This window comes from Staurois parvus, unplaced genomic scaffold, assembly GCF_062004578.1.
Source record: "Staurois parvus isolate SC_StPar_1 unplaced genomic scaffold, SC_StPar_1.0 ptg000199l, whole genome shotgun sequence".
NCBI lineage: Eukaryota > Metazoa > Chordata > Amphibia > Anura > Ranidae > Staurois > Staurois parvus.
Window position 1 is genome coordinate 2,131,710 of NW_028317995.1, and position 11,811 is coordinate 2,143,520.

Below are 11,811 nucleotides of genomic sequence, written 5' to 3' on the forward strand. Positions count from 1 at the left end.
TTGTAGGACCACAGAGCCACCTTCCTTGCGCTCTTTAGGTATTATCCATGCCTGAGAACAAAGTGACAGAGAAGCCATATGGCTCAGAGATTAAAGACCACACCACTGAATGAATAGGAGGATGTTCCCTACATTCACATATCTTGAACAAAGATCAGAGCCTCTAAAACTCTAAAATAATTAAATCCCCATATACTATTCATCTTGCTGGAGTCTATTGCATACAAGAGTCTTCTCTCTATAACAGAACTTGTCAGGGGCAGGTTATCAGATCTTTCTTGACATTCTGGTACAGGTATTCCCTATTTTCTGTTATTTTTCCAGCTTGCATGAAAAGCTTCATTTTTAATAACAGTTGGTGGAAATACAGTTTTGATTGGATGTTTTGGCATTTTATTTGCAGACATAATAATTTAATTATAGATTTTTGAAATTTCTGTGGATTATAAGCTGCTTCAGCACTATATTTTACAGTGAAACCTGCAGAGTGTTGTACTGCGTTAGGCTTTGATAGAAGCGGGAAAGTGTAGAGTTAATTGACACTTCTTCTGGCTTACTCAATTAAGACTGAAAGCTTTTGAGACAGTTCAGGTCTCTTCATCAGGCTTGGCATAATCAAGAGACTGAAAGTTCTCATCATTTATATACACTAAGGTAAAAAGTTCTCATTTTGACATATATGTGTAAAATTCCTACACAGGTACTGATTAGACTCCCAGGATTCTGACCCATCAGCTAAAGGTGCAGAAAACTAATTCAATTAACACCTAGAAAGGTGACAGCCAACTGATGCCAGTTCATTTTAGTATTCAATAGGTTTTTATTGAAGTGAAAAGGAAAATTACAGGACAGAAAAGGGTCAATAACAACGTAGATAACATTTTATCTATGTGGATGAATATTCACACTTAAAATATCCTATGATCTGCTGTTTAGTGAACCAATTGTGAAATCATAATGAATCAACAAAAATTAGCCTTCATGCTAAACAGTTTGCACATGAGTACCTGTGATATTCCTTGGGTCATATGTGATGAGATATTATGAAAGAAGGAAAAAAAGGAAAGAAAAGTGTATTAAATTAATTAAAAAGTAGAATATAATAAAAAATAGAATAAAAAAGAATAGCAAAGAAAACATTACGGTGATAAATAATAGGGAAGAGTAGAGCAGCATTAAATCAACTCCATTAGAGATCAGATTGTCGGTCCTAGAAGCAAATTAAAATAAAGTACCTAGAGGCCACAGTACATTACAATAAAACCTAATTATTCCATGGTCTGAATATTTAAAGTGCACTTGTGCTCAGACTATGGGCATCATTATTATTGTTATTATTATTATTGTTATTAATTAGTTATATGTTACATAGAGGTGGGCCACCACTAGGAATATTGGCCCTGGTGGAATCCTTGAAAACATATGTAAAATATGAAGCAGGTAATAGGTGCACTCAGCAGGATTTGCAAGAAGGTGCACTCAGCAGGATTTGCAACAAGGTGCACTCAGCAGGATTTGCAACAAGAGGTATTTTCCAACATTGTTTAATAAATGTCAATGTTTCGGCAGAGCATGGCCTGCCTTTCTCAGGACTTGGAGAGCAAGGAGCAGGATGGAGAACTTGGAGGAAATGCAATGAGGAGGAGAAAGAGAACTGAGAGCCCGGGTGGAGAGAGAAATACATGACAGAAGCTGCAGACACAGGTTGTGGAGTGTGCTACAGACTGAGACAGGGGCGGACTGACAACTCATGGGGCCCCTGGGCAATAGGGGATCATGGGGCCCCTGTGTCCTTGCCCAAACTCAAAAAAGCCTATGAAAAAGGTACCAGGGGCATCTCATGGGGCCCCCTACTGACCCCGGGCCCTCGGGCAGTGCCCGAGTTTCCAAAGGGTCAGTCCGCCTCTGGACTGAGACAAGAAACAGAAATGGATCTCTGGTTGGCTACTACTGGAGAGAAAGGTCACAGAACACAGAGCTCCACACTGCACACCTGCCTGGGTGAACTGAAGTGCTGCAGGGAGACCAGTCTTCCGGTCTGTCTATTTTCTGCTGCTACAGGACCCAGAGAAGGAAAACAGTGAGTACTGAGACCTGTGTTGCTCCATTCTGCTGTGTGCTTCAAGGGATGAGGACTGAAGAGCTGCTATTACCATCTGGAAGTGCTGGCTGCTAGAACTTGCATGCAGAAAGACTGCTAAGGACTCCAGGGAGGGAGAAAGGTGCCGTTTCATCCAAAACTAGCTTGAGGGGGAATCCCTGTGCCTGCAGTGTGGTCCTTTGCCAGGCTTCAAAAAATTGCATAAGAATCATTGAGAGTCGCGAGGGGCCCCTTGGCCACTTGTTTCATAATGAACCTGCTGATGTTATTGCTGCCTGTGGAGAAAGTCGGCCTCTGCTACTCTACCATCAGAAAATAAATACTCTCATGTGAGAGAGTGACAGCTCCAACGAGAGATCCAAGGCCCCAACGCAGGCTAATTGTACTCAGACCCACTGGTCAGTGTTTTCTTTCTCTCTCAGGTCACCTGCATAATTTACTGTTCTTTATAACAGATTTGTATCTTGTTACTCTTGTATGATGTCTGTCTTGTTATAAAGTGCTACACAAGGTGCTCTAATGAGTTGTATTATTATTGTTGGTTGCTCCACTCGTATTCTTCTCTGAATAACTTTGCATGTTCACAAGTGTGTCAGAGAGTGTCGTACTTCTCTCAGAGTCTTTGGCACTGAGAACAGGGCATCTGAATAAACATCAGCTTCTTTGGGGGTGAGCGCTATATGCTCTTGACACACAGTTAAACAAGCCCTAATTTACCCCTGTAGCTATGAGCATTGTGGGGAAATGTATCTACACTGTGCTGAAACTCACCTGCTTTAAAGCACCTGGCAACTCACAGACACATAGGGGTTGATTTACTGAAGGCAACTAGACTGTGCACTTTGCAAAGTGCAGTTGCTTTCTGCAAGTGCAGTTGCTCCAGAGCTTAGTAAATCAGGGAAAGGTTCTCTATGCAAAGAATACCTAATCATGTGCAAGGAAAATGAAAAAAAAAACAGCATTTTTGCTCGCACATGATTGGATGATGGAAGTCAGCAGAGCTTCTGCACATTTGCTAAGCTCTAGAGCAACTGCCCCTGCAGAGTGCAACTGCACTTTGCAAAGTGTACACTCTATTTGCCTTTAGTTAATCAACTCCTCAGGTTCTGTGTATTGTGATGTGATTAAAAATGATACAGGGCCTATTTTTTCCATGCATGGAGTGCATTTACAGCTTTAAAATGAAATGCATGAATACAGGTGCATTGGATGCACTGTGTTTCAGTGTAAATGAGCCCTCAGAAATCAATTGTAAAACCAACTTTAGAGTTCCTTTGCCACAGTACCTGCAGCTGCAAAAGTCAGTAAGTGCTTGTTTCAATGTATATTTTTTTTACTGCTGGTTGCAAACATATTGTAACAATTCAGTCTCGTGTGATCACCTTTTCTGGAGTTAGGCCCCTTTCAGATGGGACGGACCCGTCAGCGGGTCCGCCTGCTCAGTGGGGAATCCGCTGAACACCGATGAGCAAGCGGATGTCAGGTCTGTGTCCGTTCCGCTGCATCAGAGTGGACGCAGACACAGCCCGCTGACTTCTTTGGGGGGTTTGGATGGAAACAGCCCACTTGTCCGTTTCCACCTGACTGTCATCTGATCTGATCCAACAGACGAATGGGGAACAGATCCCCATCCGTCTGGGTTTGGCACATAGGATCAGATCGGATGCCAGTGCCAATTGTCCGCTGACACCCGCAGATCCATAGAGGTCTATGGATGGTCCAATCGGATCCGCCTGAAAAACTGACAGGCGGACCCGATCGGACCATCGGTGTGAAAGGGGTCTAAAGGTACACGCACTGTCACATCGCTTGTGATTTGCACAGGAATCGCACCACATTCCTGTGCAAATCACATGAGATTCTGTGTGGTGCAATTTGAGCCCATCATTTTGTATGGCTCAAATCGCACCCCATGCGCATGAAAGGCACTTTTTTTTTGCTGTACTGGAATTGGATCAATTGCATCAATTTTTCTGCAACCTGCTTTTGGGGTGATGTTAACTTGTGTAGCCAGGTGCCAGCTATAACATTATGCTATTCAGGGGCTTTTACAGACGTGACTATGATTAATCCTTTTCCCCCTAGTACTGGGACTGCTACATCACTTCCTGCTTGCAGAGTGGATCCGATTCTTCTGACAGCAGAAGATCTTGGGACCTGTAGCCACACTGTATTTCTGAGTGCTGATTGAACTACAACTACCAGGGAGCTGGTAAACGAGAAGAATGCTGGGAAAGCAGATATATTCTACAGCAAGGAACTGCCTCACTCTCTTGGCACAGGATCCCATGCTGCCGTTCTTCTCCAGAGACAGATTGCTGGCCTACTGCTGCGGGACTTTGCACATCAGTTCAGCACAGCGGTGATGCTGATTGCCACATCGGGATCGTATCAGCTTCTTTGCATCGGGACTGTCACTGTCTGGCCTTCATGCAGACATCTCTGCTCACCGCACTAACAGGCCATCAGGCAGTAACTCTTTACATCCCTGCAAACAGTCAAGAGCCTTAGCAAGAACTCCATTACTAAGAGGCCATGCTATCCATAGGATTGGTGCGCGGATGCCCAACCTCTTTCTGTTATCACTCTAGAGATACTGCATGCAGACACCTGTACACCTCAGTATCAGGAGGTGTTTGCTTTGAGCAGTACCACAGTCTATTTGTTTAATATCATTGAAATTCCAATATTCATTAATGTTTATGGGACCCACCAGCACTAGCAGAAAACATTGGATGCCACCATATCAGGAATTATAAACATCCCAGGACTCAAGTTGCAATCTCTAGTTAAAGGGACCTCTTTTATTTTAAGACCATTGTTATTCAAATTGGGTTACTTATATCTATTCATACTTCTACATAATTCACTGAATTCTGCATTGCGGTAAGGTGACCTGCAGGGAGCCGATAAGTCAACAAACCTTTTCTTCCCCCTTTTGCTGCTGGTGTTGCAATTAAATAGTTTCATGACTGTATAATCTGTTAAATGTTGCTAATTGATTATTTCTATTTTACCAATGTTCTGCTTTTATGTGTTAACTGGGGTTGTATATCCTAAACACATTATTTCTGTGGTCTACTCTTTTGAACAATATAAAGCAATATAAACAGTGCAAATCAAAACCCACAAAAATTTAAATTTAAATAACAACCCACAAATCATATAAATAATAATAAATTATAAATTCAAATAAGTTCAAAAAATATATAATAATATAAAAAATATATAAATATAAAAAATATTTGTCAAAAAAAAATCCTTATTCCCAAATTCCTTAGTGCTCCAACCCAAAAAACTTTCTCCTTTCAGTATGTGCCTCCACCATCCACCAGCGCCGCAACCAACACAAACCGCACCCACCAGACACTGGTGACTTACACTCCCTTTAGGACTCCTAGGGATCCCACACCCCCTCCACAGCCTCCAGGACTCCACCCCACCATATAGGGATTAGATTCTCCCCCCAATCACTCCTGATATATCCCTTCAAACCAGCTGGTGGATGGTGGAGGCACATACTGAAAGGAGAAAGTTTTTTGGTTGGTGCACTAAGGAATTTGGGAATAAGGACTTTATATGTTTTTTTGGACACATATTTTTTATATTTATATGTTTTTTTATATTATTATATATTTTTTGCACTTCTTATTTGAATTTATAATTTACTATTATTTATATGATTTGTGGGTTATTTAAATTTTTATGGGTTTTGATTTGTGCTGTTTATATTGTTTTATATTATTTGGTGTATTACACTAGTGTACAGCAGCAGTTCATACCTTTTTTGGGGGTGTGGTTCTTCTGTGGCGCTGGAGTTTGCAATTTATATATACTCTTTTAAACAAGTATGTGCTACCCTTTTAATTGACACTTGCAGCAGATCGCATGAGCACAGTGCAATTGCTATGCGATGTGGGAAATGCAGCAATTCCTGTGCATTTCCCGAATCGCATCAGTGTGAACCGGCTCTCAAACATATGGAGAATGAACAAGCAGTAGGTAGTTTTCAAACTGATATGCTGACAGCTTTAATAGAAAAGGTTTCAGGTAGCAAAATAAATAGGAAACAAATCCAAGTCAGTCAGGCATTAACTAAACATATTCAGTTTCCTCACAATCTGTTGGTAAATTAGACCTAACCAACTCCAAAATGCTTTTTGTTTCCAGCAACGTACACAGTTTTTAGCAGCTCTGACAGAGTAGTCTTCTATTCCCCAGGACAAGGAAAGAGCTCTGCTGAAAGCCTCTTTATATCTCTGAACAAAATATCAGCAATTACCAGCCAATAGGTACAATACCAGGATCAAAACTGATTGTAAGGAACTCAATACAAAATAAATACAAAGATATATTCACAAGCCTTGATCTCTAATATATGAGAGAAATCATAAAGAAATATGCCTCCCTTCAATGGTCTTTACCTTCACAATGTCGGAGCCCAAATACATTAAGATAGACCTAAAGGCAAACATTTTTTTCCATTGTGGAGAGAGAAAGAGATGGTGTGCCATCTGTGTCCCCTTGTGGAGATTTCCCTTCACAGGGGAAATCCCTGATTGTCACCATGGTCAGCAGAACTAGTGTCCCCATTTAAATGTTTTACCTCTATTACTGTTCTGGTGACAACCCAAAATTTGGGGCTTTCTTTAACTTTCACTCTTGGTGACACCATAAACAGGACAAGCAGAGAGGGTGAATCTCCTTAACGGGAGCACAGACAGCATTAAAAACCTAATCCCCTTCCACTCTATCCAAATTTCGTTTAAAAAAGCTTTGCCTTAATTATAATTTAATATCAATTGTTTGGGCACAGTTGCACTTTAAGAGTAACAAAATTGTCCAAGGTTGAATATGTGAGATGGGGAAACAGTTCTCATTGCTTGAATACTGCTTTTGTGGAGTAAATTAAATGTTTTGACTGAAATTCTGCAGTTTAGCCACAAGATGTCACTGTTTTTCTAACACAGCCTCAGACTGCATAGATATTTCTATATTCATGAAGAGGTGGAGTTTTCACACAGAGTTGAGAGAGAACAGGAAGAAGAGAGAGCAGCCATGTTCTGGAGAATGGTGAATGAGGGGGGCTGTGTGAGCTGAGAATCTGATGACATCCAGGTGTGAGAGCATCCCTCCGTAACCAGAGCTGCAGCTAAGTGAAGCTGATGAGATTGCTGCCAGGAAGCTGATGAGATTGCTGCCAGGAATGCTGATGAGAGCAGAGGAACTAAGCAACATATACGGCAAGACCGCATGCTTGTTGGAGAGACATTTGTTCTGTTCAGAGTCACCAGCGAATGAAAAGCAGACCCGGGTCGGTAAGATCGTGCACGCACCTCATTTCAGTGTTGGCGCCTTGAGACTGAGTCCAGGCCTATAGTTAGTTAGTTAGGGTCTCTGTTTGTGTCAGGCCACAAGTGTTATTACTGATCATTGGAAGGACTCCACAACTTAAAGTGACATTTCACATTGGAGAGCTGATAAAATCCTGCAAACTCAAGCCAGACTGGTGTTTTGCTCAGAAGGAATACTCAGGCACGTGCTACAGGACCAGTTATGGGAGAGGGAATACTGTAGATTTGTGTAAGATTGTAAGCTGTTGTGCTGCACCGCAGGCTAGCCCATACCATACACCCATACACTGATTCCTGCTCTTTTAGGGCAATAACAGGTAAGGTGTGGCAGCTTAGTTGTGCCCGCCAGTAGGTAAATTACTACACCTTCTACCTTCATCATCAGAAGGCGCCGTGCTGTGCAGCACAAGGGTCTCAGCCTTTGGGCTGGGTGTATGTAAATATATTGTATGGTCCCAGCATTTGGGGTTGTGTTTATTTGCCACATCTAAGTAAAATTCTGTTGTGACAAAAGCTGGTGTTGGGGTTGCTTTCCTCGTTCATGACTTCACTGTATCCTGGGGAGCCCACCCCGATACACGGCCTACAACTATCTCTGTTTTGTTAATATAAACCTGTTGTGGAAAACACAAAGTCTGCCATTATTGACCTTCTGAAAAGGCTAGTTCCCTGATTGTTATGCTGGACCACCACCTTCACTACTTCTTAAAAGAAAATAATAGCCAAAGCTTTTTTGGTCATATGTCTCTTTTAGGCCACAGGAGGGCACTTACTTGTGCTCTCCTACGACCCAGAATCAGCTGACAGCAGGTTGGTGACAGCTAAAATCACAAGGCTGCTCCAGGCTCTGTAAGGATCCCAACTATATTGTCAGGATCCACCCAGATGCCTGATTGGCAGTGGGCTCAATCTCTCAGCGCACTGCTGAGAGCCTTAGCCAGCTGCTCCTGCCCCCTCCAGCCTAGTGCTTCAGTGAGAGCTGAAGACACAGAGCAGAGAGCAGTGACTGACAGTAAATTAACTTTTTTAGCAGAAGGTCAGCAATTAAAGCCTCTATATACACTCACAGGCCATATTATTAGGTACATCTTCCTAGGGCCAAGAAAATATCCCCACACCATTTTGGATCATAGCAAGAAAAGAAAAGAAATTTAATTTCCAAACACGGAAAATTTTCTTCACAGTGAGAGCTCTGAAAATGTGGAATAGACTCCCTCAAGAGTTGGTTCTGGCCAGCTCAGTGGATTGCTTCAAAAAAGGCCTGGATTGTTTCTTAGATACACAGAATATAACTGGATACTAACATTTATAGGTAAATTTGATCCAGGGAATATCTGATTGCCTCTCGGGGGATCAGGAAGGATTTTTTTTTCCCAGTAGGAGCAAATTGGATTGTGCTTTGCTGGGGTTTTTTTGCCTTCCTCTGGATAAACTGTGGGTATAGGATTATAACTTTTTTTTTCCCATGGTTGAAATGGATGGACTTTTGTCTTTTTGCAGCCAGACTAACTATGTATGTAACCATTACACCACCACCAGCCTGAACAGTTGATATAAGGCAGGATGGATCCATGCTTTCATGTTGTTTACACCAAATTCTGACCTACCATCTGAAAGTGGCAGCAACCAGTCTGTCCATTCTCCTCTGACCTCTGACATCAACAAGGCATTTTCATCCACACAACTGCTGCTCACTGGATATTTTCTATTTTTTGGACCTCTCTCTGAAAATCCTATAGATGGTTGTGTGTGAAAACCCCAGTAGATCAGCAGTTTTTGAAATAATCAGACCAGCCCATCTGGCACCAACAACCATGCCACATTCAAAGTCACTTAAATCCCATTTCTTCCCCATTCTGATGCTTGGTTTGAACCTTAGCAAGTCGTCTTCACCATGTCTACATGCTTAAGTGCATTGAGTTGCTGCCATGTGATTGGCTAATTAGCAATTTGTGTTACCAAGCAATTGAACAGGTGTACCTAAAAAAGTGGCTGGTGAGTGTATCTTCCTGAAACAGGTTTTCATTTACCTCTTCCTGTCCGCCCATTGCCGATAGATGACTGGAAGCTTTGCCGAGGTGAGCTAACGTACCTACGCCTCAGACCACAATGATGGCTCCTGCGTGGCTCACAGAGAGTGCACCTGGGAGCCCGGCAAACCGAATGTACCTAGACACAGCGGATCACATTACCGCTGTGTTTGGGCGATCACATGGTGTTTTAACATGTGACTGCTGTGACCAATCACTGCACTCGCATGGTATACATCGAAAGTGAAAGTAAAGGTGAGTTTTCTCTGCTCTCACTGTGAGAGCTGAGGGAAGCAATGCAGCAGTTTGTGAGTGTACATGCAGTCTGACAGACTGCTGCACACTCACAAACTGCTCCATCGCTTCCCTGATCACTGCCCCAGTGTCCCTGATCACTGCCCATTGTAGTCCATAGTAAACAATACAGCCAGCCCTGTCACCTGTCCCAGTGCACACAATAACATGGCCATAGACCATACCAATGTCCTAATCACTGCCATACCAGCATCCTGATCACCGCCATACCTCATACCAGCGCCCTGATCACTGTCATATGCCATACCAGCATCCTGATTACCGCCATATGCCATACCAGCGCCCTTATCACCACCATACCCCATACCAGCATCCTGATCACCCTATACGCCGTACCAGTATCCTAATCACCACCATACCCTATACCAGCATCCTGATCACCCTATATGCCGTACCAGTATCCTGATCACCACCATGACCCATACCAGTATCCTGATCACCCTGTATGTCATACCAGCATCCTGATCACTTTTAGGGTCTGATCAATTTTCAAATATATATCCCATAGTTTGTAGACTCTATAGCTTTCACACAGACTAAATAATATACACTGTTTTGGGTTTTTTTTACCCTGAAAATGTAGCAGAATACATTTTGTCCCACATTAATGAAGAAAGATTATTGATTTTTATAACAAAAACTAAGCAAAAAAATTTTTTTTTCAAAATTCTTGGTATTTTTTCATTTATATAGCAAAAAATAACAAACCCAGTGGTGATCAAATACCACCCAAAGGAAGTTCTATCTGTCTTAAAAAAATTCTAAAACTGTCATATGGGTACAGAGTTGCTCAACCACGCATCTGTCAATCAAAGTGTGATAGTGCTGAAAGCTGAAAATTGGCCTGGACTAGAAGGGGGGGAAAGTGTCTGGACTTGAAGTGGTTAAGAAAAGTCCAATGTGGATCGTTTAAAAGATTGGAATGCACATGACACAATGGAAGAAACCAGTGCATTTTGAATTTTGACTTTTCTTTGCTGTGAGTTTGTTGGGTTGCAGGCCTTCAAGCCCTCACCAACATCAGTGTAACATTATTAATATGGACATTAATAATTGGACATATAACTTTTTTCCTTATATAGGTGTCGTTGCAGCATGTTAAATCTATGCATACATTTAAATTCCCACTCCTCCTGCCTCTGTTGAACTCTGAAATTGTTCATTAGTACTGTGACCAAAAGGTCCTTAATATTGTGGTTACTGTGGTAGATGTGTCTTGTCACTGAATATCCTTATTTCTGTGATTGCTATTAAACCCGTGTGAGTTCAGTGCAATTTAATTGCAATGTTTGGTTTCACATATATTCCTGCAGGAAGACATCTCATATAAAGAAAAAGGAAGACCACACTGGACGATTAACAGGAGAATGTTCCCTTTACTGTTACTGCTGGCAATATAGAAAAAGTACAGTCAAAGGCAAAATAAGGTTTAATAGCATAGCAGACGTTACATTCAGTAATGCCAAAGTGTAATTATAGTGGCAGTGTTCATAAAGATAATGGCCTGTATAGGGTATTGATGTTGTCGAAAAGTTGAAGTGTTTATTAGCCTAGAAAGGGTTCTTTAAATTAAGAACGGTTTGTCTGTGGAATGTTTTACTGCATGAAGGTGTGATGGCAAAGCAATAAAGTGATTTAAAAAGAACCAGATGTTTTTATTGCAACTATTATTATCCAAAGTTGCAATAACAACAGGTTCAAAGAACAATATTCTGACCAAGGGAAGTGATTTGAGTGCCCTTGGGAAGATGGGGGAGGCGGAATTTTTTTGCTCCTCCTGTTTGGCAAAATTATGTCAATACTTGCCTGGGGGGATTTTGTTCTGCTATCTGTATGACCAAAGCAGCAGAGATTATGAGAGGTTGGACTTAATGGTCATTACTGTTTCTTACGTATACATAAAAACGATATAAATATTTGTGGGATTTCGCAGTCTCCCAGCAACTTATTTTTCTCATCTCAGGCTTTGGCATGTACTAACTTAGGCTGGTTTCACATGGGCAATGGATAA